General features: G+C 37.3%; 1 protein-coding gene across 2 annotated transcripts in view; it reads left to right on the top strand.

The window, feature by feature from the left end:
- krz (beta-arrestin protein kurtz) overlaps positions 1-27,836 on the top strand; it is a 64,708-nt gene that overhangs the window by 13,154 nt on the left and 23,718 nt on the right. For both annotated transcript variants that reach the window (XM_028315155.1, XM_028315156.1), the window contains exon 2: positions 4,114-4,179. The gene's annotated coding sequence lies outside the window, so the exon portion shown is untranslated. The remainder of the gene's footprint in view (positions 1-4,113; positions 4,180-27,836) is intronic.

The following is a 27,836-nucleotide window of genomic DNA, read 5'->3' on the forward strand; positions in this document are numbered from 1 at the left end:
CTCGAGCATTTCTATGTAATGTAACGTTCTTACAAATGGTTCAATACAGGAAAAATTTACGACGTTTGGTTCTTGAAAGGGTGATACAGTTCATACAGTAGAAAATTAATAAATCATAGAGCGGCTCGTTGTTCTTTTACACGTAAATGCTCCACCTAATCTATACTCAACTTAAGGAATATGCTTCATTCTAGGCCTGATAAATAAATACTTTTCAATTTACTGTAAATACAGCAAAAAATATGTGTAAATATGAAAATTTGTTACACGTTCGTCTTTGTTATTTTGAAGGTCAACAAGGCCACCACTTTGTTATGATGCATGCAGTTTCGTTTTGCAAGAAAGAAATATACATTTATTACAACATGCAACGCAACGTGTTTTGCGCAACATGTTTGTTCGTAGATTGCCCAAGTTACTGTCAAATTATAGCAAGCCACTCCATAGACCTCTGAAAGACTTCTATGTACATGCCTTTTTTGCGAGAAGTCTCATTCATACGTAATTGTAGTATTTAAGTAAATGCTTATTGAAGACGTACATCATATCCGTAAAATGGTACCTATCACTGTTACGTTACAACTCGGTTACGTATTATATTTCTGACGTGTTGTTTGCCAGAGAAAAAATTAAAAATGATATTTCTCAAGGTTATTATTTTAAAATTTCTTTGATTTTTAGTCAAGCTCTCTACTGCTTCGAGTTAATACTGGTGTTTCCACTTTGTTTAGGATCTAATGAATTAACAACACAACAGGATTAAGAACACCATATAGTTTTGTTATGAAAATGCTCGGAGCACGTTTTCTCTCTAGGGATTTTATTAGTACAGAAGTATATGCACACGCGTACCTGTGCCATGGCAACACAAATCGGCTTGCTTATTTATTTCCGCAGAGAACCCCAAAGTCAAGGTACCATTAGTTTCAATTTCATTGCCCCCTGGGAGTGCTAAGACTAGACACCGTAAAGTCTATGTTACATTTGGATTAATTAATAAAAATTTAAATAAAATAAAATGTAGACTAGTTCTTTATGTGAACTATTGTGAACTAAACATAATGCTGCTTTTACACTATGCGGAAATTAGCCGAGTCAAGTCAAAAAAACAGAGGAGTGGGGATGAAATTCATTCATAATTCATCCCCACTCCTCAGTTTTTTTGACTTGACTTGGCTAATTTCCGCGCAGTGTAAACGCAGCATAAAATATTTACAAAGTCATGGTTTCAATGTAATGATGAACATCTTTTTGTTACTGATTCATGACAACAACGATATTCCGCGGGTACAAAAACGGAAAACAGATTTTTCAGTACGTAGTTTTTTAACGATATCTATTCGTTTCGTGACTCAGGCGATATTCTATTAGATTTACCAAATATATAACCTTTGAAACTCCATACTTGTAGAATTTCTGTATCATCCGCCCATCGTACCGGTAACAAGTAATGAAGATCTAATAACGTACGCGGGGCGAACACCCACCGCACACATTTCTATTGATCCAATCTGTTGCCATAACGAATGCTATTATGGCGGTAAAATTTCACTCGACTCTCAAATGGTTAAACTGTTCCGTGATTTTTCTCTTTTTTTAATACTTGTAGTTTTTCTTTTCAAAATGTTATCATGTTATCGTCAAGAATAAGAGCGGTATTTACAGATTTTTTTTAAAGATTCCACGGGGGCGTGGCGCTAAAACGTTCCGATTCCTGTAATACGAGGTTTTTAGCAACAGTAAATTTAATTATTAACTGGTAATACGTTCTATTCAGAAGAACGGTAGTACCAAATACACCATTTAAACAAGTTAACAATACGAGTATAGAAAACAACATAAATCAGTTGCAATTATTTTCACTAAAGTCTGAGTTTAGACATTCTACGAGTAATAAACTACTCCAAGTTTTAGTCTGTGTTGCTAGCTGTTAGTCTGTCACATTGAGAACATTTGCGGAGTAGAGACAGGATCTTTAAAAGTTATGAATGAAAGTAAATATACTTCGTAAAGTAACTACATAATTGACACGCTTAAATTGTTGAGTTGAAACCAATATTAGGCACCCGAAATAAGACGCAAAAACGATCCGTGGTGTAGCGCTCACGTGCCGACCTATATCGCCGTGGAATGTTGATTGCGTCTCTCGTAAGAGCTGTAAACGTGATACAAATATTTTGTTTTGTTTGCCTAATTACATAATGTTGATCTTCATGTGTTAAAAACAAGAGATAGAGACAGTTTTATTTATTTGAAATTGAAATGTATTATGATATGCCCAACTCACAAGGGGTAATTATTTAATTCAGGTACACGCGTGTTAGGCCAGTAGAATTATAATTAAAATCGGATTTACTCTACAAAAGTTTTTATTGGCTTCATTTGTTGCACAATATGACTATTCTATCTTCTAAGTCCCCCGGCGGAGTTGTGCTTATGGTGGGGGCTGAAAATGTGTCGCAAAAGGGGTACCTAAATAATAAGCCTACGAAAAAGAAAAACCTAATTTATGGTGGTTTTATGTTATTATGAGTGTAATCAAAACAATACATTTCATGCTTATTTATTTAGCGTAATGTATTTTACTTGTAAATTGTGAATATTACACTGGGGAACAGTCAATTTGCGGCATGGTAGTTAGAGTCAATTCTGTATGCGACTAGTGTGCTGAATACTAGAAAAATATTAGATTTGTCAAATTGACTCTAGATCTTGAGATAAATACTATTAACTATTTATATGAAAAAACCGAAATAAAAATACCAATCTGTATAAAAAAATATTTACACTAAGATCCTATTTAAGAACGATATAAAAATTAAAAATATATTTACTTTTCGTCAAACAATAGAAAAAAAACTACAAAAAGCTTTTTCTGTAAGCTTTTATGTTATGCTTTTGGTCAGGAAAATTCCATAATTATGGCAACAGTAATCAGCCATCATCTGGCGGTCCCATTGACCGTGGATATCTTTCTTCCACTATCCTGATGTTCTGGTAGAACCGTTCTGCGTATTCCTCACTGTAATCACCCAGATTATGGGAGAACCTGTCCAAATGGTTATTGTAAAAAAAATAATTTAATACTCAAATTAGCTCCTTATGTGTAAAACTTTTAAAACAATTTAGCAACCAATTCTGAAAAGTCTGGTGCTCTATGACTCCCCAAATATTGTTTGACTACTAAAACAAAGCTTAGCCATGCTTCAGATTCAATTTGTGTTATGTGGTTTACAAATACAGTGTCTTTATAAGAGTACGGATTTGCGGTCAGTCGAATTTATTTTTTCCGTATTCAAATGAACGTTTCAGGACGTAAAGGACTTTAATTTGGCTGACTTTTGATCATTTTAGTGATAAGAAAGCTCAGTTCCTAGCTTTAGCCTTCCAAATTGAAGTCCTTTACGTCCAGCTTGGCTCCAGTATGGCAAAGAGTCTACACAAGGCTTGCAGACGATATTGGACCCCTAATATTTATTATTTTATGGAAGTTTTATACCAAAGTATGCTTGGGTTTTTATAACTACCTTCGTGATCTTATTTCTTTGCTTTTGTAAGTTTACAAGCCAAATATTAACAAAAACTGTTGGGGTTGTAAACTTAAAGTTTTCATAATGAACTCATATTTTTTGAGACAAAAAGCTCTTCAAAAATTAATTTAACAGACACAAACTGATAATTTCAAGATCTAGTAGCTGATTACTAAATTGTTGTGACTACAACTACACTAATACATGAGTAGAAAATAAAACTTAGTGGGGTATAATCAAATTAATATAAGTTTAGGGAGAGTCGTTTAATTTTTTTCATTGATTTCTTGCGTCTCGTTTATCTCAAGAACCAGAGTCAATCCAAAGAAAGTAAATGCACACCATTTATGTCTAATACATTATGTGTTTACAAAAACCATTAACAAAATAGATGCCGCAGATTTTTTTATTTTTTTTTGTTCCGCAGTGTTATTGTTTATTTGTTTCGTTTCACTACCGGAACTGTTGAAGATAGGTTCTTACCAATTATCTCATTTTATTATTATTTATGAACGTTTCAGGATTTTTTTCTGACGCACCATAGAGATTTGTAGTATTTACATTTTTTTTTCTTTGTCTCCAGGTGAATGAATTCATCACGCGAGAACCTAAAGCGGCCCCATCGCGCCGCCTAGCCGCCTGATAAAACGTAAGTACATACATACATACATACACAAATAACTCGCAGAATTATTATTATACATGTGGGACACTATGGCTGCACGCTGCACGCGGCCCACAGGTGGGACACAAGGGCTGCACGCGGCCCACAGGTGGGACACTAGGGCTGCACGCTGCACGCGGCCCACAGGTGAGACACTGGGGCTCATAAAGAAATCTAATCCTTGTTTTACAGCTAAACAAATCACAGATCACACTTAAAATTTGGTATACTTGATGCTACTAAGTATGACTTTTTTATTGTCATTTCTATTCTACTAACCGTAAAATTAATCTTTGTCTAAAATAGCACGCGTTCTCGATTCATGGTTCAAAGTTCAAAGGTTACCGTCATTCCTAGACTTCAAATAAATAGAAGAATTCGTCTTTTCCAACTTTTTCCTCCAAATTCTTTCCATGGCTCGACGGTTTTATTTAAGTGCAATGAAAACAGACGCAGTAAGTATAAAGCCTTAGCAGGTCTGTGTGTATCTAATCAGATTTCAGAGCTCTTACTTAAGTAAGTACTTGTACATACAAACATTTCAGACCTATACAACTCCTTTTGATTTCCTGGAACTAGGGTATTAATAAGACTACTTCAAAACTGTGAGCTTATTATTTTTGGTTCCTTTATTCGAAAGAATCTTAAGAAAGGACCTCGTTTAAGTAATGAGATTTCGACTGGAGTGAGTATGGCAACGAAATATTGTACTTTTAGCTAGCAATAAAATTCAAATTCATATATGAGTTTCTACCGATGGCATAGGAATTCAATACGGTTTGCGTGATTTCGTATGCGAATTTAAACTCCCATGCCTCGCCGTCGCGGCGTCGTCGTCCATGCCATTTGGGATCTTCTGTGCCTTCTTTAGTTATAGTTCAACTGGGCGAATTGTTTACGTCCATGAGATAGCTGTGTCGTGAGATCACTCATAGTACGCCCACGATACATGCCTTGAGCCTTGAACATTTTACAGATTACGGATGTTCTTTTCACGCAAGTGTCACAGAAATGTGAAAATTTCACCTATCTAGCTATCACTGTTCTGTTGCGCTATGCTAGCGGTGACAAACAAACAGACAGTGGAGTCTTAGTAATAGGGTTCTGTTTTATCATTTGGGTACGGTACCCTAAAATGACTGTTGGAGTAATGCTTGCCACTTGCCACATGCGGCCCCATCAATCACCGTTGACATGTTATTGTGTTAGTATGGACTATGGACCGGTGTCTGTGTGATCCAGCTTCTACTGTACAATCCGATCGAGCTAACTGCGCATCTCGCTGGAATGCGCTTCACCTCCCACTTACCCGCACACCTCTCCGCGTTCGCCCCGTTCCCGTAAGGCCTCAGCCTCGAACTTAGCGGGCAGCGGGGCGGCGGCGGCGGCGGCGCGGGAGCGGCAGGATCTTATGCGTAAAATCAAATGGACCGGTTCTCGAAAACAGCGGCGCGGCAGCGGGGCGGCAGCGGGCAACGAGCGGGCAGCGGCGAGGGAGCGGGCATCGAGCGGGGAGCGCACTCCTTCTTTTGCCCACAATAAATCGAGCGTTAGGAATAAATTTGAATCGAAATAAAATTGTCGCCGTTGTTCAGACATTTCGTTTGCGAATAAAAACAAATATCTCGACAACACAACCTCGAACACAACACTTCGCCGCTAAAGCGCCGCGCGAGCTGCCCGCTGGTTTCGAAAACGGGTCTGCGTTACCCGCCCCGCTCCCGCGCCGCCGCCGCCGCCGCCCCGCTGCCCGCTAAGTTCGAGGCTGAGGCCTAACAGAGCGTGGATGTGACGTCACGGCTGCCAGGTGCGTAGTTAACTTGACCGGAATGTACAACAACAACAGTCGTACATTATGTCATGTACAGTTGAAATTACAAAAAACACGGCATTTAAAGGTTCAAACAAAAATTTTTGATTAATATTTTCTAATGCTTATAATATTAGGTAGGTACCTACTTACTTACCTACTAATGATTAACGTGAAATAACACCAAAATTATCTCGGAAAATCGTAATTAATTTTCTATTGGACGTCTACAATTTTGGTTCGTCGAGTTCATGGTCGCTATATTTAGGCAAAGTTTTCCTTTTGCAAATTAGAATAAGTAGGTATGTACATCTAAGTTTGATTCCATGAGAAATTCAAGATGGTAATGAATTCCTAAAAACCTTCCTGGAATAGTGTTGGTGTTAACGAAAAATCTCGAAAGTAGCTCGGGAATCTTGATAATTTAATATTTCAGTCGGATTACCACATTTACCACCTACGCAGAGGTGAGCGGGAGCTACGCTTACATACAAATATCATTATTTTGAAGAGCCCGGGGTAGGTACAGCACATCAGGTTAACCATTTTTGTTGCAAACTCGCCCCTATTACAACTGCACAAGAACCCACAGTGGTTAACTTGACGTGCCGTCGTCTGTACTTCGCGAACGCGATTCAATTATACCGTTACAGGGCGACCTTTTAACTCGCACTTAGTTAACGAGAAAGATTGCCATGGAAACCAGCCACTTGCCTGTCGCGGGCACGTAAAGCTTTACAGTGGCATGAATGTAATGTAGTGTTAATTGGTTGTTAATTTTGCAGTAAAACAATGAACATAATGTGTCTGTACATGTATTTATATTTAGTGGACTCAACTCTAACCTAAGGGAATAAAAAATGCACCGCTGCCTGTGGCCGTCGCTCCTATGCGTCATCAATATCTTTGAGATAATGTTATTTTTATCGCTAAATCTCGATAACGGTGTTTGATAAATATATTTTTTTCGCTATGCATAACGTGCTGAAAGAAATGTAGGGTTTTTTTTTCTATAATTTGTCTCTAACCCTGTTGGACCCTAAATTTAAATTCTCTTTAGGTAAGGAACCCTAAAAATAAGCGTAAAATAAATCACTTCTCGTCAACGATATATTCAATATCCTTGCCTTGCGTCCTTACTTTCGTTAGCATTGTACAACTAATTTTGAAATCGAAAGATGACGTCGAAATCGAAACTAAATCTGTTCAAACACCACGTCCTAATTTCCACGAAAATAAGTTTTACCGACAAGTAATTAACGCCCTCGGAAACGGTAGTAGCTGCGTAATCCCAATGTTAAACATAAGCGGCGTAATTAAACAGTAAATTAATCTGAAGGAGTCGAAGAGTGCCCGCCCGAGCGCGAAAGACGTACGAGTATTGCTAATCCGATTATGAATAAACGAGTACTTTTGAGCATCGATATTTTGATCCCGTTTCACACCAGGTTACCAAAGTAGCGCTACCGATCTTCTTGTGGTGGAAATCTGTAAAACTCCATACTAAAAACATCGGTTATCGTTATAGTTACAAAGTTAGGTGGTGCAACTCAGCCTTAATTTTTCATCAAATACCATGCTTCTTCCCGCAACTTTACTCACCTTTCGCGCGAAAAAAACCACTTGATTTCTTCATCATCATCATCATTTCAGCCACAGGACGTCCACTGCGGAACATAGGCCTCCCCCAATGACTTCCACATCGCACGGTTCGTAGCGGCCTGCATCCAGCGCCTTCCTGCTACCTTTATCAGGTCGTCGGTTGATTGATTTCTTATTAAAACATTTTTCCTAATCAAATACTGTGATGGACGAATTCCAATTTTCGAAACCATGCCCTGGGGCTACTCCCTTATGGCTTAAATTAGGTATTTTTCAACAATAAAGTTTTACACGGGTACAAACTTCAAAGTGAAATGGAAGCTGTCCTAATTACACAATACTTTCTTGATTAGGTTAATTACTTTTTCAACATCCTACGCCCTTATTAGCGCTAACAGGCGGCAGGAGCTTTGTATGTGTATTTTTTTTTTAATTTTTATTTAGAAACCAACGGCGCGGCTGCGTTACAATGAGTAAATCTTAAAGTAACTTAATTATAAGTATGGCTAATTATTATAGGTTTCCCTAGAATAACCTTAAAGTAAATCTACCGTTCGGATTACCGAGACGCAAACTCCAAAAGATGAAACCTAGAACATTACAAATAACTTACTTACATAATATTATTATGAGAAGTAAAAATACACATTTAGATATATTTGACACCCTATAAAGTTGAGCTACATTTGTCGATTTAAGATTAAGTAAACTAAACCATTTCTAAAAACACACATTATCACAATAATGTAGTCTATTGAATCAAATTAATACACAACACTAGCTTTTCTGAAAAAGGAATACAGGCAGATTTATCATTGACATTTTTTTTTACACTACACTGGACCTCAAAGAAAAAGGGCTGGTTAGAAAATCTTTTACATTTTCGAAAGTATGTCCCTGAAACTTTTCATTAACAATAAAAGCGATTGGTATTTTATTAAATACATAAAAATAGGTCAGGTACTTTTGAAGATATTGAAGATCCTAACCGACCCTTTTTCTTTGCAGTCCAGTGTATAATTGATCATTTCTAAGGCTGGGCTGCACCATCTTACGGGTATTCGTTACGGTTAAAGTAAGGTGGTGCAACTCAATTTAAGGAAAGCAAGCAGAAAATAAAGCCCGTATTCACAAACATTACCATGAGGTCTCACAGTGCTCGTGGACGCTCAGGGTGACACACGAACCAATCACAGAGCTCTATTCAACGCAGTGCGTTCGATTTGCTGCTTCACTTAAGGAAGCATCGTTTGTTAATACGGGAGTAAATAACACACCTTGAGTGTTCCCTTCGCAATAACGCCCGGCTGATTGAGCCGGCCCAGCGGGGCTACTCCGAAAAACGTTATCCGAAGTTTCGAATGTTGCCAATTGCCATCCCTCTCACGCAAAGCGAGATGCTATCACGAGCGACGGTGACAGACAGAGCCGAAACTACGTAAATAGCGTTTCGTAGTAGCCCTCCAGGCAGGCCCGGTGTCGGAACCTCGCCGCTTCCGGCCGGGTACACAAACCACCGCTCTCCCGGATATTGCTGTTTTGCGAGCCTGAAATCGAATTTCCTCACTTGAGATCTATATCACCTTAAAGTTTTCAGGTTATGACTCGAAATTCGTTGATTGATTTTACTCCTTCACTCAAAAATCGTTTGATATTTTTAACTTTTTATCTGGAGCAAAATGGAAAAATATAAAAATACAAATATGTACTCATAATAATAATATGACATATTACACAAGCACACTGATCAGTATAAAAGACAAAGCTGTAAAATTTTCTACACTTACATTCATGATTAATTTAAATCCCTGTTGTCCCTTGATATGTGATTAGGGTAAAATGGCGTGTAAATAATCACTCAAACTTTAGTAAGAGGAAAGAAATAGTAATCTAATTTTAGAGAGCTTAAAACTGAAACTAATTTCTGAAAAGTTTGTTATACTTTGTGCCATAAATAAAAAAATAAAGTAAATAAATAAATACTGAATCAAAAGTACCTTAAGCTAATAACTTTTTGTATATAAGCAGTATTTATACATTATAGTGATAGCGTTTAGCTTAGTAGTAACACTTATGTGCACATAATTATGACATAGATTTAGAACATAAAATATTCAGAATTCATGCATACGTTATTACGTTGAATTCAATCACAAGAAAAGTCATATCTTTTATCCTGCTTTTAGCTTGAGAGAGAGGTCCGACGAATCACGAAGAATGTAATAACAACAAAAATAACATCACGAAATATAATTTTGCCTTTACGTTCGCGTTCTCGACATTTCCCACACTCGCGTCGCCAACGAAAAGAAAAGTATGTTACTGCGAAAATAAAGTTGGCCATGTATAAAGAATACGCTCATTAAAGGAATCCCGCTGAAAGTGAAATTACACTGTAATCATTGGCGAGGAAGTAGGGCAATTCTATAACCGCCCTGTGGCCGGGTCGTTCGTAGTAACTGCTACGGCGTAGGTGACATTTGTAGCGTATATTGTTGGCTTTAATTACACCGCTCGCGCTGCTACGAACACCGTGCCTTGGTTTTTGATTAAAGTTAACGCAAATTGGCATTGTTACAGTTACAGTGTTACGGGTAAGAAATTTCGAAATTGAATTTTCGCATGCAAATATTTTAGCACCTCTACAATAAAATTGTAATTAATACACACGAATATAATATTCTGTTCTGATTCATTACAGCCTATTAAATTTCTCTTTTGTTCTCTTTTATGATATTTGTTAGTATTAAGGTTACATTATTAAATAATCACTGAGAAATGTGATTAATTTATCACTTTTACCTCGACTGTCGGTAATATTCATAATAACCGGCGATTATTCATAATTTTCAATTTATCACATTTACCGTAACAAATATACTACGCCATGAAAAAATTACAAAGATTATGTCAATCGGATGTGATCAATTGTTATATTAATAGAGAAAATATGCAGCCGGTGATGTACAGTCGCGGAATGAAAAGGTTCGTCACCTTAATGTCGGTTTTCGCTTGCACTAGGTACTGTAAGAGTCAAACCTGCCAACATACCAGTGCAAGAAACAGTGCTGCTAACATTTAAATAAATGTGACGTTTGCTAACGAAGAAGGTTTTGCTTATTTTTCTGTCCCATCAGTGCAATGTTACAAAATGTTTTTTTTTTATTTAATAGGAATAATAATGGCAGGTTGAACCAACAAGAAGGTTTTAGTTTATCAATAATAAAAATCTTCTTGACAAGATAAATGTCAAACAACTTTAATCTGAATAATTTTGAACTTTACTGACTAACAGTTAAAGATTATTTTATCTAACTCGAGATTATTCTGTAACATAGTTTCAAAAGGTAATATGTGCTCGCGATTCGTCGAAGGAATCAATTTGAAAACTGACGAACCTTTTCATTCCGCGACTGTACATTATCATGGCCATAAACTTTAAATAATTCCCAATGTATGTAATTAAACCAAAGTATGACAAAAACATCTCAAATTAAGTAAAAAGAAAGGATGATGGGCACAAATGTATGGTAAGTGGTACCCGCTCCAATAGCCATAACCAATATATATTTTAAAAGGCCTTTAGATGTAGGAAAATGTCTGCTATGGGGCCAGTTCTAATTCACGTTTTGAAAGCAGTAATTCCACTAAGTATTATAATGAAAGTATAACACAATCATCCATGTATACGAGTATGTATTATGACTACAATCTATTCATATAACTAAAAGAAGCATTGAAAAGGAAAGGATTATACCTACGATGAACTAGCCAAGCTATTAGCCCTTTATTCGCTTTCATCATCATCATCATGATCATTTTAGCCATAGGACGTCCAGTTGAACATAGGCCTCCCCCAATGATTTCCACAATGGCCGGTTGGTGGCGGCCTGCATCCAGCGCCTTCCCGCTACCTTTATGAGGTCGTCGGTCCATCTTGTGGGTGGACTTATTGGGTCTTGTGAGTTTATTCACTTTAGCAACCCATAATAAAACCCTTAAGAAGTAATAAAACTTTAACCCCTTTATTAATAAAAGTTACACCCTAGTTGAACTCTGGCTTAAATTGTCATTTGGTATGGAAATGTCATTTTAATCCAAGGTTCTTCCTAGGTGTAACTTTTTATTAATAAGGGGGTACTTCTTTAAATAAAAATATTTATTTCACAATTATCCCCATCAATAAAAATTATAGAGTTAAGGAAGGATGCTGGAGCAGTAAACCCTTCCTGCCTCGCATAACCCAAGTACCATACGATGGACGCGTATGATACTTCTTCTTCTTCTTCCTCGGTCCCTCACTGATGAGGATCGCGACCATAGATAGTGTTCCTCCACCGACTGCGGTCATAAGCTGTGTGGACCGCACGATGCAAACTCCCGCCCACCGTCTTCCTCACCGCGTCCGACCATCTCGTCGGTGCCCTGCCCCGAGCGCGTCCCCCTTCATACTGTATGATACTTAGGTTACACAAAAAGTATCTTTATCTTCGAACGCAACCAGATCTGAGGCTGGTGGCCATAGTAAATGTTGTTCGTCTTGGTAAGACCTTTCAAATGACACTACAAACATAACTATTGGAGCCGGGTACCATTCTGCATAAAAGTATGTATATCTTCGTACACAACCAGATCTGAGGCTGGTGGTCATAGTAAAAGTTGTTCATCTTGGTAAGACCTTTCAAACGATACTAGACTCATATCTATTGGAGCCGGGTACCATTTTGCCCATTGTCCTTTGATATTTCTTTTTAAGACAAACATTGTTTAAAAATAAAAGTTCGTTTTTCTTGGTCTTTCTGATTCTTACGAAAGGACCAAATGAAGTAACATCATAAGTAATCATGAGCCGCGGCGTAATTGGCCTGGACATTAAGGAAACATGAAATGGAAAATTGCCAGAATACTGCAGTCCTCGAATTATAAATGTTTTGTCAATGTCTACTTATTTCGGGCCTACTCAGGGTTGTGTTGACGATGTTACTTTCTTCTTTTATATTCAATCGCGAATGAACATCCAAAATTGTTTAAAACTGCTGCTGAGGTATACCCGAGAAACACAAGGTCAGCAAATAGACTAATATTTGACTTCTGCCCAAAAATCGCACTTTGTCATAAAAATTGCTATTCTATGTGAATTAAGGTTTATAACAAAATTCCTGAAAGATTTAAAATAGGTCCTGTAAAAGTAATGACCAGAAAGCTTAGGGAACCACCACCTGACCACTTCCTGCTTTTACAGTGTTCAGGAATTTCTGGACAAATAATTTGCATGTTGATGTTGTATTTTAGCAGAATAGAGCACTTTGTATTTACAATACTATCTGTATCAATCTATTCTTTGCAAATAAATGTCTTTGTCTTTGAATGTTTTGCCGAAACTTTTATTAAAAGATTCTTATTTTTATGATGTATAAAACGTCGCTCTCCGCTGTCTGTCCCTTTGCTGTATGCTTAGATCTTAAAAACTACGCAACGGATTTTGATGCGGTTTTTAATGGATATAGTGATTCAAAGAAACATGCATATTATCAACATTGCAACCGGTGGGTCGCTAGTATCTGTACTACCTGTATTTAGTAATCAGAACACATCAAGCTTAGCGAGCATTTGAAGTGTCGTTTACTTCAAATGCCCGCTAAGTTTGTGTTCTGTGCTTACTAAATACAGGTAAAATATATTATTCCCTTGTTGTTGTGTAATAATAAATAAATAGTCTTTGAAATTAAAGGTCAAAATAACTATAATATCCCATTAATAAATAGGTTAAAATATAAGCAGTAAAGGTTCGGATGGAATTGACGTGTCAGGAGTGGGTGCCGTGAGATATTTTCAAATACATAATTCAATTGCGTTCCCTCGTAAAATCACTCCATTCACTAGCAAGGGTATTCTCCATTTCTTTTACGAAACTACCTCGTGCCTCAAATAACACCTCGGAAATTTTTGTTGCAAAATAGAAATAGCATAGATCTATTACAACTGTATAGATGCTACATACTGGATGGAAATGATAAATGATCTCGCTCGATTATTTCTGAACTATACAAGATATCGAAAAACTGTTTACTGATCCTGAAAGTGCTTCGCGAGCTCAATGAACCGGTATCAATAATATGTTACAGATTAAATTGGATCTATCCGAAAATTCCATGTTATCATCTTCCATTCATAAAGGAAGCCACTACGGTCAATGTTAGAAGTGTTAAGAAAATAATAAGCTCTTGTAACTCGTAAATTGCATTCTTATTGAAAATTATTAATGGAATACATTGGTTTTAGGCTTTACTTGCTATGTTATTATCAAGATAAGTGTGCCATGTGGCTCATCTTTGGTACCAAATGTTTGGAAGCTGGAAACATTAAATTTTTGCTTGAAAAAATAATAATAAAAGTAAGGTGGTGGGTACTTGATTTGTGGCTATATTATTATTGAAATTAAAGTAAGACACAGAAGACCTTTAGTAAGAGGCTTCCAAACTTATTGATCTAATGGACCACTTGCAACGTTTTCGATTGAATAGAATTGATAGTTTGGTTCGTGAATATCGAACGTGTTCGTCCCATTTTACCCAAAGGACTACTTTTTTTTTCCTAATCACCTCTTAGAACTGGTCGACCCTTTTTCTTTGCGGTCCAATGTATTTTTGTGAATACACAGTATGTACTGCGCATTTGCACAACACTGATTTCATGGCGGCTATTTATTAGTATAACAAATTAACTGCTATAAAGGATACGGCCACAGACTGAGCGTGGGAACGGCGAGAATGTTTAGCTAACCAAGCCCTGTTGTAAACTGACCTCGTTTCCGGATATAGTATATCTTACGAGATACTGGAGATAGACGCCAGCTAGCTCTAAATAGAACTACTACGCAAATTCCACTTTCTTGAATGGTACGCAGGGTTACATTACTTACATCAGGGTTTCCCAATTTTTTTCGCTAAGGAACCCTAATTGATTATACTTTTCCTAGCGGAACCCCCGTACTACTCCGCCCGCACGCCCTGCCCCTCCCTTGTGCGTAAACAAGTCGGTGCGAGCGAACAACGTCGGTCACGAAACGTGGGATAATATTTTTTACGGAACCCTTGCGGCCTTTCCACGGAACCCCAGGGTTCCGCGGACCACCATTCGGGAACCACTGACTTATATTTCATAGGGCTCTTTGTCTTTTGGAGAGGCTTCTAAATCAAATATTGATTGTTGTAACTCTTTACCTAACCGGAAAATATGGCCAGTAGTCGCAATTTCATTTGATTAAAGGTATCATCTCCACAACGGAGTTTACATCTCTGGCATCACGCTGCATGCATAGGCGCCTGTCATGGCTTAATCAGACTCGACCAACTTAGATATTTTATCACCGAAATATTCGTGGATAAATCCGAAAACTCTTCTAATAGACAGTTTTACACCATACCCCAATAATTCGAAACCACAACTTTTTTAAAAATACTCTTCTTTCTGGTCTTAAAAACTTAATTAATTTTAAATTAACTGTAAATTACGATTTTTGGTCGCATTGTAATTAAAAAAAGTAGTTTAATTGAGTTGACAAAATAGTGACGTCACTTGCTTGTAGTGCCATACAAAATCTATGGGAGAGTTTCGTTTTGACAGTTTTAAAAAGTACGTCAATTGATTGGTGGTGTCAACATGTCTATTGTACACAGCACCTACTGTATCATTATTAGGCGGCATAGGCACGCCATTGTGAATACTGTCACTACAGAATACACGCTACAAAAGTTCATCTCAAGTGCAGATGACAGGTGTCAGGACAGTGTTACCTACTCCTGTAACTGTGAGTTAAAGCTGGGAACATTGTTACCTTGTTTCAATAAACCAGTTTGACAGAATTGGATTACTTTTCCCGTTTACGTCTATGACAAATCCCTCGTGCGGTGTTTTTAACCCGAGAACATAATTAAACTGGGATACAACGGCACAGTCGTAAATTGCATAATTTAAAACCCAGGTCTCTGGGTAATGTCTTCGTGGATGCCTGAATTAGTTTAACTTTGTACCTTTCTAGGAATATGTTTTTTAAACTGAAAAAAAAAAGAGAAACAAATATTTATAAACGAGAAAGTTTGTGTGGATGTCAACATGTTTGTTACTTTTTCACGTAAAAACTACTGACCGGTTTTTATAAAACTTTACAGTATTTGTTTAAACATCAGAATAACATATTTTAGGTAAAATAGGCTAATAATTTATAATGATCTGTGACAAATTTAATTTCACGCGGGTGAAGCCGTAGGCAAAAGTTATTAATAAATAAAGAAAGGGTTATTGAAAAAAGAGGCTTCTTGTTTTTTGACAACTCCCATTTAACCGTTATTAGGTCACGTGCTCCTCGTAGGGCAGGGCGCACCCTCCACTTTGGAGTGAGTCCACAGTCCAAACACGTGCCTCGTCGAACAATATCTATTGAGCATTTCTAATACAATTTCCATTGTTTCCACATTTCGTAATCGTAGTTTGTGGTTCCAAAAACATAAATTCACTCGCGTTGAATCTATCATGATCGCAATCATCATCATCATTGTCAAGAGAAGATTCTAATTTGAACATGGATGTAATCCATGTTATGATAGTCCTTCAATATCGACACAATTAACGGCAAACATCACAAACGCGCATGTTTTTAATATTATGTTGTTTGGTTCGTTGAGAGAAGTTTACCGATGGTGCTCGAAAAACTTTTTTCACTCTTACTCTTACTTCACTAAATTTTGGCACTTTTTTCACTCTTAGCTCTAATTCTCACAAACTATGCATTAACACATACTGGGTGAATACTTCTCTTAAGGAACCTAACAACATAAATATAAACAATTCTTAGATGCGCGTTTGCGATGTTCGATGTCGATATTGACTTTTATGATGACTCGATCCATGCTAGCCGTCAAGAAATTGGTCGGAGATAGTACGCAACAATCGAATTAGACTAAGCATCGATGCGTCTTCCCCCGCCTCGGGCTATCAAAAGGGCGGATACGTATCGACGTCGTGACGGACGCGTATTATATCGCTGCCGACGGCACCGGTCCCGTGACTAATTCGCTCGTCCGCCCGCTACGCAGCTGATGCGACAATATTGTCAACCAATGTCATTGTATTTACTATGACTATTGATGACATACATAATGTTCTGATTCTGGACGTTATAGTAAATAAGTATGCAGCCGAACACAATGCTATTAGCATAATAACTATCACAAAGTTCAACTTGGCAAATTACAGGTCATAAACGCCCAGCCATATTCAAGGGAAAGCTATTTTATTATTTATTGTATTCGGTAGTAAGTGAATACCTTTATAATAGTAGAAAGCTTACGTACTTTAAACAAGAAGCTCGTGCTTATAACGTTATCGCCTAAGTTTAATATCTATTTGCCTTCCAAAGAATTATTTAAATTGTTGGAATGGTCTCCGAGATTACTTTGGGTAAATTTGCTCTGGGGATTTCGTGAGAACGGCCCCAAGACATTTTCATCATCGTACTCGTGTCTGTGGACCATAAATAATCAAATTATGCGTGCAACGCGCACAATTGTTTTTATTTCTTTCCCTTTAATCCTGTACGTTTTACTTAGTAAATTTTTGAGCCTTTAATACTCATTCTACCATTATCAAGTGCCATTAGGTGATTTCATTGGTCCGCTTATTGCATTACGTGTTCACTGTTGACCTGTTAATTAATAACTTTCAAATGAGGTTAATAGGCCATGTGAGTTTTGTCGGAAATCTTGTTGTGATACAAACTTAAATCTCACTGATGTGAACTGTGGAACACTGTAGTGCTATAACGGAACACACCATGTTACAGGTGTAATCAGGTATATACGTACGTATTTATCTATACTAATATTATAAATGCGAAAGTAACTTTGTCTGTCGGTCTGTCTCTCTTTCACGCCTAAACCACTGAACCGATTTTGATGAAATTTGTCATAGAGATAGTTTGAGTCCCGAGAAAGGACATAGGATAGTTTTTATCCCGGTTTTTGAAACATGGACGCGCACGATAAAGTTTGTCTGTGACAGACCAAATTCCATGCGGGCGAAGCCGCGGGCGGAAAGCTATTTATTTATATTTGGGAAACATACAGTTACATCAATATAATTTAAATTTACCTAACGTATGTTTGACGTTTGGAGAATTATCATTCGAGATTTATAGGTAGGGTACGTTACACGTACGTATCTAGAGGCGTAGACGTGAGCACCGAACGCCGGTAACGCGGTTGATCCGCCGGTGAACTTGCGCGTGTGATTTCAGTAAACAGATTACGCTCCGCCAGCTACCACCCAACGTTTCTTACCTCCTCTCTAATATTGTATTTCGGTATATATGTATACATCCATTTCCCGATTATTTATGACTCTGTCCTTTTCTCCAGACAGTTTACAGTTCATGTAATATTCCTGAAAATATAAAAATGATCCCCAAAATAAACTTACTTCTGGAAAGACTCGTGGAAGAGAAGACGAACCATTCAAGACAAGTTTAATGGAAGGAGGATCATCCGAGCTTAATTTCGGCTTAAAACGCTGACAATGTTGGCGGGAGTGCATTGTTGGTTTCCTTTTAACCAATTGGCACACGTAGCGAATACAAAGTATGAATCCACTTAGCGATATTACAGTTTCTATTGTATGCGCTCTATAATTCTATGTAATTAAAGTTCCAGTACACAAACTATGTTTTTGGAACAGGTATGTAACATTCCCATTATGATTCGAAATCAGAGAAAAAAACTTTTTCAAAACCATTAGATTAATAAAGTAGCGGCAAGAAAAGTGAGGCAACTTTAATTCTTTAGACCAGCATTAGTATAGTTTGTTTATACTTAGTTGGCCGATAGTTGGGATCTAGTTTTTTGCAAATTGTGAATCTGTGACACATTATCATAATTTTAGTGCGTAGAATACTGGACAGACTGGTTGTTAGAGCACTTCTGGGCTGCAAGCAATGCTCACTTTTGACTATTTGCACAGTAATAAAATATTAAGATGTAGCGTCCCAACAGTATTGAAACATTCGCCTCGACTCTTGGTTCTAAATAGGCCGTTCGTAATACCTACTTAGCGGCCATAAAACAGATTGCCCGCGATATGAGACACGTCACTGACGTCACACGTTTTGTATATCATAATAATTTATTATACAACTGATGACAGTAAACGCAGATGACGTCATATTTGGATACGACGATAAATAAACCTCACAATTGTATGTTAAGTTCACTGAAATGAGTCAACTAATAAATAATAATAAATAAATAAATTATCTTTATTCACAAATATCATTTTCTGGGATGTAAAAACCACAACTTGTGCACTAGACTCTACTAAACTACTTAAAAATGTATCTTATAGGTATCAATCAAGCTATCAAGTGTAATATATGAGTAGGTACCTATTTATTAACATTTCCTCCACAACACTTCAAAAAAGCTACGGCAAACGCTACTTTTACGTATTTAATATCTTTAGCTGTATTTCCTGTTTTGAGAAGGAAAAAAAACATAATTATCTGGTTTCTCCGTTGAAAGGTTTCGAAACAAGCGTTCACTTTAGACGTTTAATTTCCTAGCTCGCTATTCCTGGGTCGCTCCCGTCGACGCGCCTCGTGACCTCTCACTCTGCCGAGTGCAGACACTACTTTGACACTTTACATGTAAACACACTTTGTGCTACTAGTTTTGAAGGTTGGGGTAGTTCAGCTCATTCCAAGTTTGTCTTTTATTCTTTAAAAAGCTTTCTGTTGTGTTTTGGTTTCCAAATATTTTCAATTTAATATTAAGTACACAATACTGAGGTATATTTTTTTGACGGATTAAATATTCCCAACTTTGTAGGATTCTATGAACTCTATGCTATGGTATTCGTAAACATCTTGAAAGTGAGTCCTAATTTCTGGGCAAGTGTTTCGCCCTCTATTCAAGATGGGGTAAGGTTTTTAGGAGGTTATGGTACGGTTCGAAGGCTGTTCGATGCTGCACCAGCTCGTTTAGAAATGTTTTAAGTGAACCCACCGATATTATTCATCAGCTCGTCACATATGTATGAGGCGGGCACGTGTAACAGAGGGAGGCGCTCGTTACCGTGCGAGCTAGATGGCTGATGGCTCTCGAGCGAGGACACTCGTGCGCCTGAACAAGCTACGGCAGCAAGAGCTTCTCAACTCGAACTGGCCGATCACGCCATGCATCGGTACGATAAATGAATATTATAGATCGCGCAATGAAAATTGAGACGAACACTCATACTCAGATGTGATATTTGAATTCAGAAACCACAAACAGGCCAGAATACGCAAGACGTCAACGCAACAATCGTACTCGTAGTTAGTTAAACGATTCTGAAACGTAGTATTGAGTAGCGTCCTCCTGTAAATGACATTTCAGTGTTTTCCAACGTGGCGAAAATCGTAGTGATAGTATCGTCCTCCTGACAATGTCATAGCTGGGACGGTTCTGACTTTGCAGACATATATAAATCTTTGCTTGTGTTGATGGCCTCAACTCTCGTTGCGCGACCTAGAATATAACCTGCTCACCTGATTATGCTATTTTGGTTTGCGTCACGTTTTTAATTCTTTTTATCATTTCATTGGCATTAAAGGGAAAACGAAAATTCTACTATTCCAGCGGCTTTATGCAAAAAGTAAACTCTTACTCGGGCGGGTCCTGGGAAAACTCTGCACCGATTAGGATTATTACAGCACGAAAAAATACCTTTTAAAGTTATTCTTTTAGTATCAGTGCGAGGAAAGTGCACTATATTTAATTATCCTATTACTAATGTCATATAAAAACAAATTGAAGGCCAACTCGAGCCCCGAGGCATAGAAAAAACAAATGTGCAATGTGTCAAGTCAAAACCATAGCATAAGATGAACTTAGTGTTGATTTGAGCAAACCATTTAGTTTTCCAACACTTGGCGTAACTAAAACATGTGGGATGCAAATTGCAAATTACAAGGCGATAATAATCCGATTACGAGCGAAGTTGAGACCTCGTTCAACTGCGATGCAACTACTGTAACACTGTGACTTTAGTAACATTATACTTTGTTAGATATAGGCTTGTGTATAAAATATTTTATTGCTTGTTATTATTGTAAAATAAAGTCGCTTTCCGCTGCCTGTCCCTATGTATGCTTAGATCTTTGAAATTACGCAACGGATTTTGAATTTGATGCGGTTTTTTTAACAGATAGAGAGATTCAAGAGGAAGGTTTCATTATAAAGAAACAATGTACAAGTAAGAATATACTTACAGGTTAACGAGTAGGGGTTTGACTGGATGGGATTTCTTTTCCATCGTTTTGGTGTGACTCGTTGGGATTTTAGCGGTTTGTTATAATGGATTAAGTTGTTTCAAATCAGATAAACACTAAGCTAATAATTACGGATCTTATTTGTATGACTGTAGATGTATACAAGTAATACAGGAGAAGAGTGATTTCTATTATTCGATGGATCAGTAAAGAGTGTGGTCATCATGATATCCACCCACCAAGTGTTTACCACCGTACCACGTTATATTAAGTATGGGAATGTGTGTATTAATAAATAAATTAATCAGATATGAATGGCACTAGTAAGAAGCTGTATGTATGTGTATACAGGTTTATCAAAGCCCTTTGAATTATCTTTTAATGGCTTGTTTTGGTATCTAATTAACTAGCTTTTCAAAAACAGGCACCTTTGTCGAATCCTATGTCAATGTAGAACAATTAATTTTGCACGTAGAGTTAGTACTGTCCTACAGTGAAATTATAACAATGCCTGTCGATAATACTTGTAGCACTAATTGTTTCTTGTCTATAGGTAAATAATATTAACTAAGCTTATTTGAATCAAATACTACCTACCTACTTTTGTTTGTTTGTAGAAATTAACGAAGCTTATTTGAACTACCTATCATTTAATTAGTTACAAGTAAAAGCCTTACGTTTTCTCCAAACAATTTCCATTTATTAATCCCGGATTTCCATCCTATCTATACCGTATTAACTTTGAACACAAAGATCCCGAGCTTTACAAATAAGTGGTCCGTAGATCCGTAAAGATCCTTAATTGTTTGGAATATTGACATAATTACGCTTCAATAGAGCTTTGTTTGCTATGAAAGAGAGGAAGTGTTGTTGAAAACACCCCGCCTGGCGACCTCCCTTCAACACCCGAGATGGATGGTGCACGTAATATTATTTCTTTGGTTCCATTAAAAACCCGGTCGACGTCTCACACAACTCTGTGATTTTGTTCCCCCGACTTCTCCTTTTATTTGGACTGTCGCAAAGTTAAATGAATCCCAGTGAACTGCTTTTTGGGTATGTAGACCTAATAAATATACGAATTAGGCCCGATTCTACCAAACTTTTATCCGAGTCAACTCCTGGTATAACTGGAACATTGACAGTTTCAGTATGGGAAATATGTCAAAACTGACGATTTATTCTGAGATTAATATTTACTCTTGTTTGGTCGAATCCACCCTTAGTTGAAATTCGCGACTCATTGGTGTAACGACATCAGATATTTATTTACTATGTAGGTATCAGTTTGTGAGCGCCTCATTGAAACGGTGTCTATAATGCCTTAATAGGTATTAGAATACTATTATCTATTCTTGACGATTTAATTAAATTTAGATTAAATGTGTTTTGTTTTAGATTTAGTGATTTGTTAAGGTGAGTTGGTATTTAAGAATGTTAACTTTTTCACGCGCAAGTAGCAGTGCGTTAAATTGAGATAAGAGACCGTATGCAATTAATATAATCTAAGAAATTGCGTGGGGTTATAAATATAACGAAATGTTATCTTAGAGCCAAATCACACGATGCGTTGCGGCGAGCCGAAGCCATCGGAGCGGTGCGTGTTGTTGCGTTGTTTTACAAAGAAATGTGTGCCGGACATCGTGTGCTTTGGCTCTTACAGCGAAGTAGCTAGGATAGACGCCACAATATTTGTCTTGACTTGCGGTCATCTATACCACACCGGCCGCATAATATTCCGTCAAACCGCAAGTCAATCAGCCGTCGTATCGAAGGCAGTGAATCTTAGCTATAGAGTTTTTATTCTGGCGCGCGCAGTTTATCGTCAGTTTAGGATCGGCCGCGCAGTAATCCCGCATTATGCTCGTAAACACTGGTAATGAACGGCAAACATCATAAACATAGTGCTGTTTACTGTTCGCTGCGTTCTCTCTGTACATATCGCTCATTCAACGCTCTGTGCCACAGTAATGCGATTTCGCTGTCTTATTTTCGTCGGCAACCTTTTGGCCGTTCTCACGCGAATATGCAATAAAGGGTTAGACGTTTCAAGTTTCAACATCATGTAGTATGTAGGTTTCCTTCCAGCAAGCATGATATTCGTTTAGCACGAGCGCGGTCGGTATGAAGTGCTTGCCATTTTCAAATATTACATGGGAGAAGTCCGTTTGGGATGATAGATGGACACGAGTAACGATCAAGTAATTTGTTCTAATGCAATCGATTCCACGAATAACGCACGGGAAAAGTTACAGGCATGCCCACCTGTACGAGTAGGGTTACTACCTAGTGAAGTCATATAAAAAGGTTGAACTGAAAAGAAATCTTGTACTACAACAGAGAGTTCATTAGCGACTTTTTTATCTATCTAAATTGTGAAATTGAATTTTGAAGAATATTAAATTATCTGTGATATAAAGCAGGTCTTTGACGCGTAAAAGACCGTGAAAGACCGGTGAGATGGTACCTATTTGTGAGCAGGGCACATCAGAAACGGCCTCGCTCATGGCTTGGAGGCTGCACTATATCACGCATTATCGCCGGGCACTCGGTCGATGCGATAACTAGCGTAATGCGATACTGCCGCATGCTTTGTTGTGTTGTGCTTGTGAGCTTCAGATATGGAGACTGATTATATCATATAATGTAACTAAAACATTATTTTATGGACATATAACGTTTTACGACCCAAAATAATGGAGAACTTGACGATCGAATCATGTGACAATAGTTACATGATTCGATCGTCAAATTCTCGATATGATGAAGATATTTTTGTCTATTGAAGCGGTATTGCAGACGTGTTTTATTAAAAAAAAAAATGTTACGCTAACCGCTAAATAAACATGTTTGAAGTAACTATTTGGTTAACCTTCAAGCGGGCGCGCGGCGTCGAATCGACCGCGCCTAACACATTTTCGTTCATTACTTTTTTTTTACTTGTTACACATATTTCTCATTTTTAGTAGCCTGTCGCTTGCTCATTGTGAGCGAAATAAAGAGCTTATCTCAGCTGTCCGCGCTTTTCCCACCCCATGGCTTGCTAATGTTTTAGTCGCGGCGCCGGCGTCGAAAGCACGCCACGCGCCTGTCGTCGAAAAGGTTACGCGCGACTCTCTATGCGATATAACATTTCTTCGGCTATCACCCAATATTATTGAATTAAGCTTGCAATACTGTTTTTTCTTATTAAATAAGTCGTCAACTGCTAGTACAAAGTGAAATAACAGAGGCATTATTACGAAAAGATGAAAAAGAGAGTGAATCGGAGCTCAGATACCAAGATAAACTGAGCCAAAATTATAAAATTATGTTTTATCATTATTTTGCCATTTTTATCGTTTTTACCAGGTATATGAACTATTCTGCAGTATTTTAAAGCATTTTGTGTTCAAAAATTAGTTTTTGATCCAAATAATATTTTCGTCATGTTAATTGATTAAATAATTGTTTCTTTAACTTAATTCAAATTACTTAAGATTTAAATACAATCAAAATATATCTGCGTACAAAATAATAAATGATTATTGGAAAATAAGTGATTTATTAATTTACTAGACCCCATAGGTCTTTTCGTTTACGCGCGACCGCTGCCGTTACAAAAGACCGCGCGCCCGCTTGAAGGTTAAACGCGCCGTCTGTTTAAAAAAAATGTTTTTAAAGGATATTTTTATTAATAAATTATTTTGCTATTTGGGTATTGGAATTTGCGTAATTTTACCGCTTTCCTCATAATTTATTACATTACCGCCCAATCGATCACTCTGAAATGTATTCAATATTTTCCTGGAGCGCGAATTGCGACGAACCAGCGAGTCGCGAAACCCTCATTTCGTATATTTCGTTCGACGGTTGCCTTGTGGGCGCGGGTTTGAAGGTATACTTACTGATTTATCCTTCGTAAGCTACTTATTCTTAAAACTTTTTCGAAATCTAACTTTTTAATCTCTAAGTGATAGTTGCAATTGCCTGATCGATCTTCTAAAGATTTCCCTACTAAATTTACTTAATACAACATGGAGTATGATGCAGCCTATCTGCGATGACCACCATCGAATATCCACAGAAAACCTTTCCCATTGATTCACATCAACAACGCAACAAAATTACTTATATTATCACAACACAAACAACTACATAAGATGTCACAGTGTTTTTGCACGCACTCCAATCTCAATGAATTATGATGAAAATGATAATAACATAAAGTGTCTCCAATTTTTCAGGATTTTACATAGCTAATGCTCCTGTATAGCTCATTCCAGTAAGAGTTGACTTAAAGTAGAGAAATACAGCTGTTTCAATCATTCGATAGAGACTGGTTTTCCCCAGGGATCAATTATTTAGGCAAATCTTTTCCTAATGCTCATAGCACATTGATGATATGCTGCTTAACCTATTCAGCGCCATGGTATTCTAATAGAAGACAAACGTCTGCGTGCCCTCCACGCCACGTGTTCTATAGAAGACATAATCTGTCTAATCACAACATTTCTTTAGTAAAAATACATAAACAAATGCTTTCTTTATTTTGTGCGTATTTTTACGATTGTCTATAACCAGAAAGTTACATTTAAAATATAAGTGTAATTAAAAATAGAAGCCTTTGTTTATTTCCTTATTGTCTGAGACACACCGCTTTTGATATGGGTTGGCGGCTAACAGGTTAAAAACTTAGCGTTCTGAAGTACAAATTCATGTATGGAATTAGTGGTTCTGCCAAAATCTATTTGACTTCTGNGACTTCTGAGAATGGAAAAGGCCCAACGAATTATTATTTTATTAGCTCTGTGAACTCCGATAGTCGTTTTCGGGGTTCGATTCCATACCTCTAAAAGAAAAAATGGAACCCTTAAAGTATTACTTTCTGACTGTCTGTCAAAACCTTTCCTTCTCAGTGTTGCCACCTCGGATTTTATTAAAGCGCTAGATCATAAGCAAAATTCCACCAGATTCCAGAAATTTGGACCTAAAAAAGCACCAAATTCCGCTAACTTATTCAGTGCCGGATTATGTTATGACTACTTGATGCCGTAAGCAAGACCTGCATTCAGAAGCATTCCAAGTTGTTTTATTACAGCAACATCAGTCTCATGTTTCAAACACTNGAAACGCTACAATTTTTCCAAATGTTCAACGATTTCATTAGTGCGATAGCTTTTAAAACGTAACACGAAAGGCGGGAAAGATTTTCCTCGTCGTGTGTATCTCGTTGAAAACGTCAAAAGTCGTGTCGTGAATTTATATTTACGACGAGTCACGTGAATTCACAATGAAGTTTTCTATGAAAGAGCGTTGTAAACTTTTATTAAATATCTTTTGTATGACATGTGATGTTTGTCGTACGAAATATTTTGTGTATCCAAGAAATTCATTCGATCCGAGCGTAAATGTACGACGTCAAGGTGGATTCAATAAAAACGTTATTATGTTTCGTGGAATGCTATAGAAATTCCCGGCTCGTGTCAACTTCGTTTCCACAGGCAATCTCCGCATTTTCCACCTCCCCACACTTAACACTCACTGGGTACGCATTCGTATTCGATATTCTGTTATAAATATTATTAAGGGTTAATGTTATTAAAGTTATCTTGGGCGGAAAGTGCAAGACCTTTTTGAGGTTATTTTACCCACACTCTCGCCCCTTCAATGGAGGATTGTGATTCTTCTAGCTAGTCGAATGAACTTCTAAGATTTTGTATATTATAGACAAAGCTAAATTATAGGTTAGAATGCCTATTGATACAACATCGTGATTCATAATTAGATTACTGTATATGGAATAGTATAAGCCCCTATAAAGAAAATACTTTAACCCGTTAATTACTACGATTTCGATCGATCAGAAACGCGCGACCTATTAGGTATGTCATAACTTAGAACACACGTTGATGTGAACTTAATTGTCTTCAGAATAAGCGAGACAGTGGAATGATGATAAAGACATCGGATTTTTGTTTGTATTATGCTGTCGAGCACATCAGACCGACACATTTTTGTTGCAGAGTAGTAACTATCTATTACAATGTATAAGATGCCACAATGTTTAGCTGGATATGCTGTTTTCTCTACGTTTGCCTTATCTACAAAACTAATAGGTACATTTTTATTGGACAAACCTCTACTACCTCAATTCGTTCGATAATTTCCAATCTTACTAATCGGTTGAACCATTTATATTCAATTATTCACTAACTATAGTGATTTGATCAGCAATGAATAGTTTATTTTTAAAACGTATGTAAAATAACTTGTGTAATTCAACTCTAACATAGTAAAGTATTACTTCATCATCATCACTTCAATGACTTCTACTTCCACTTCGCCCTATTGTGTGCCGCAGCTGATCCGCATTCCGCGTGCGTGTAGCCCGCGTAAGAAGAAAAACATTCATGTATGAAATAATGAAAATTAAATGTGGGCAACCCGCATGCGGATTATCTTTGTCCTGCGTTCAACCAGCAGGGTGATTTTACACGCACACGGACCTAATTCGAAAGAATCCGTAATCCGCATCACAGAAAAAAGGCACTATTGTACGTACCTTCATCAGAATAGCACATCTTAACTAATATTATAAATGCGAAATTGACTCTGTCTTGCTTTCACGCCTAAACCACTGAACCGATTTTGATGAAATTTGGCATAGAGATAGTTTGAGTCCCGGAAAAGGAGACAGGATTTTATTTCGGTTTTTGAAACTGGGAGGCGCGCGATTAAGTTTTCCTGTAACAGAAAAAAATCCAGCTAGTACCTTAGCTAAAAATGCTAATTTTAGCTTCTTCTTCTTCTTCTTTTCAGCCAAATGACGTCCACTGCTGGACAAAGGCCTCCCCCAAGGTTTTCCACAATTTTAACATTTTAGCATTTTATTCTAATGCTAATTTTGTAATGTATTGAAAAATAAAATGAAGAATTAAGATGATTAAG

The sequence above is a fragment of the Ostrinia furnacalis genome, unplaced genomic scaffold (assembly GCF_004193835.3).
Source record: "Ostrinia furnacalis isolate ACB-3 unplaced genomic scaffold, ASM419383v2 OfSCF5047, whole genome shotgun sequence".
Classification (NCBI taxonomy): Eukaryota; Metazoa; Arthropoda; class Insecta; order Lepidoptera; family Crambidae; genus Ostrinia; species Ostrinia furnacalis.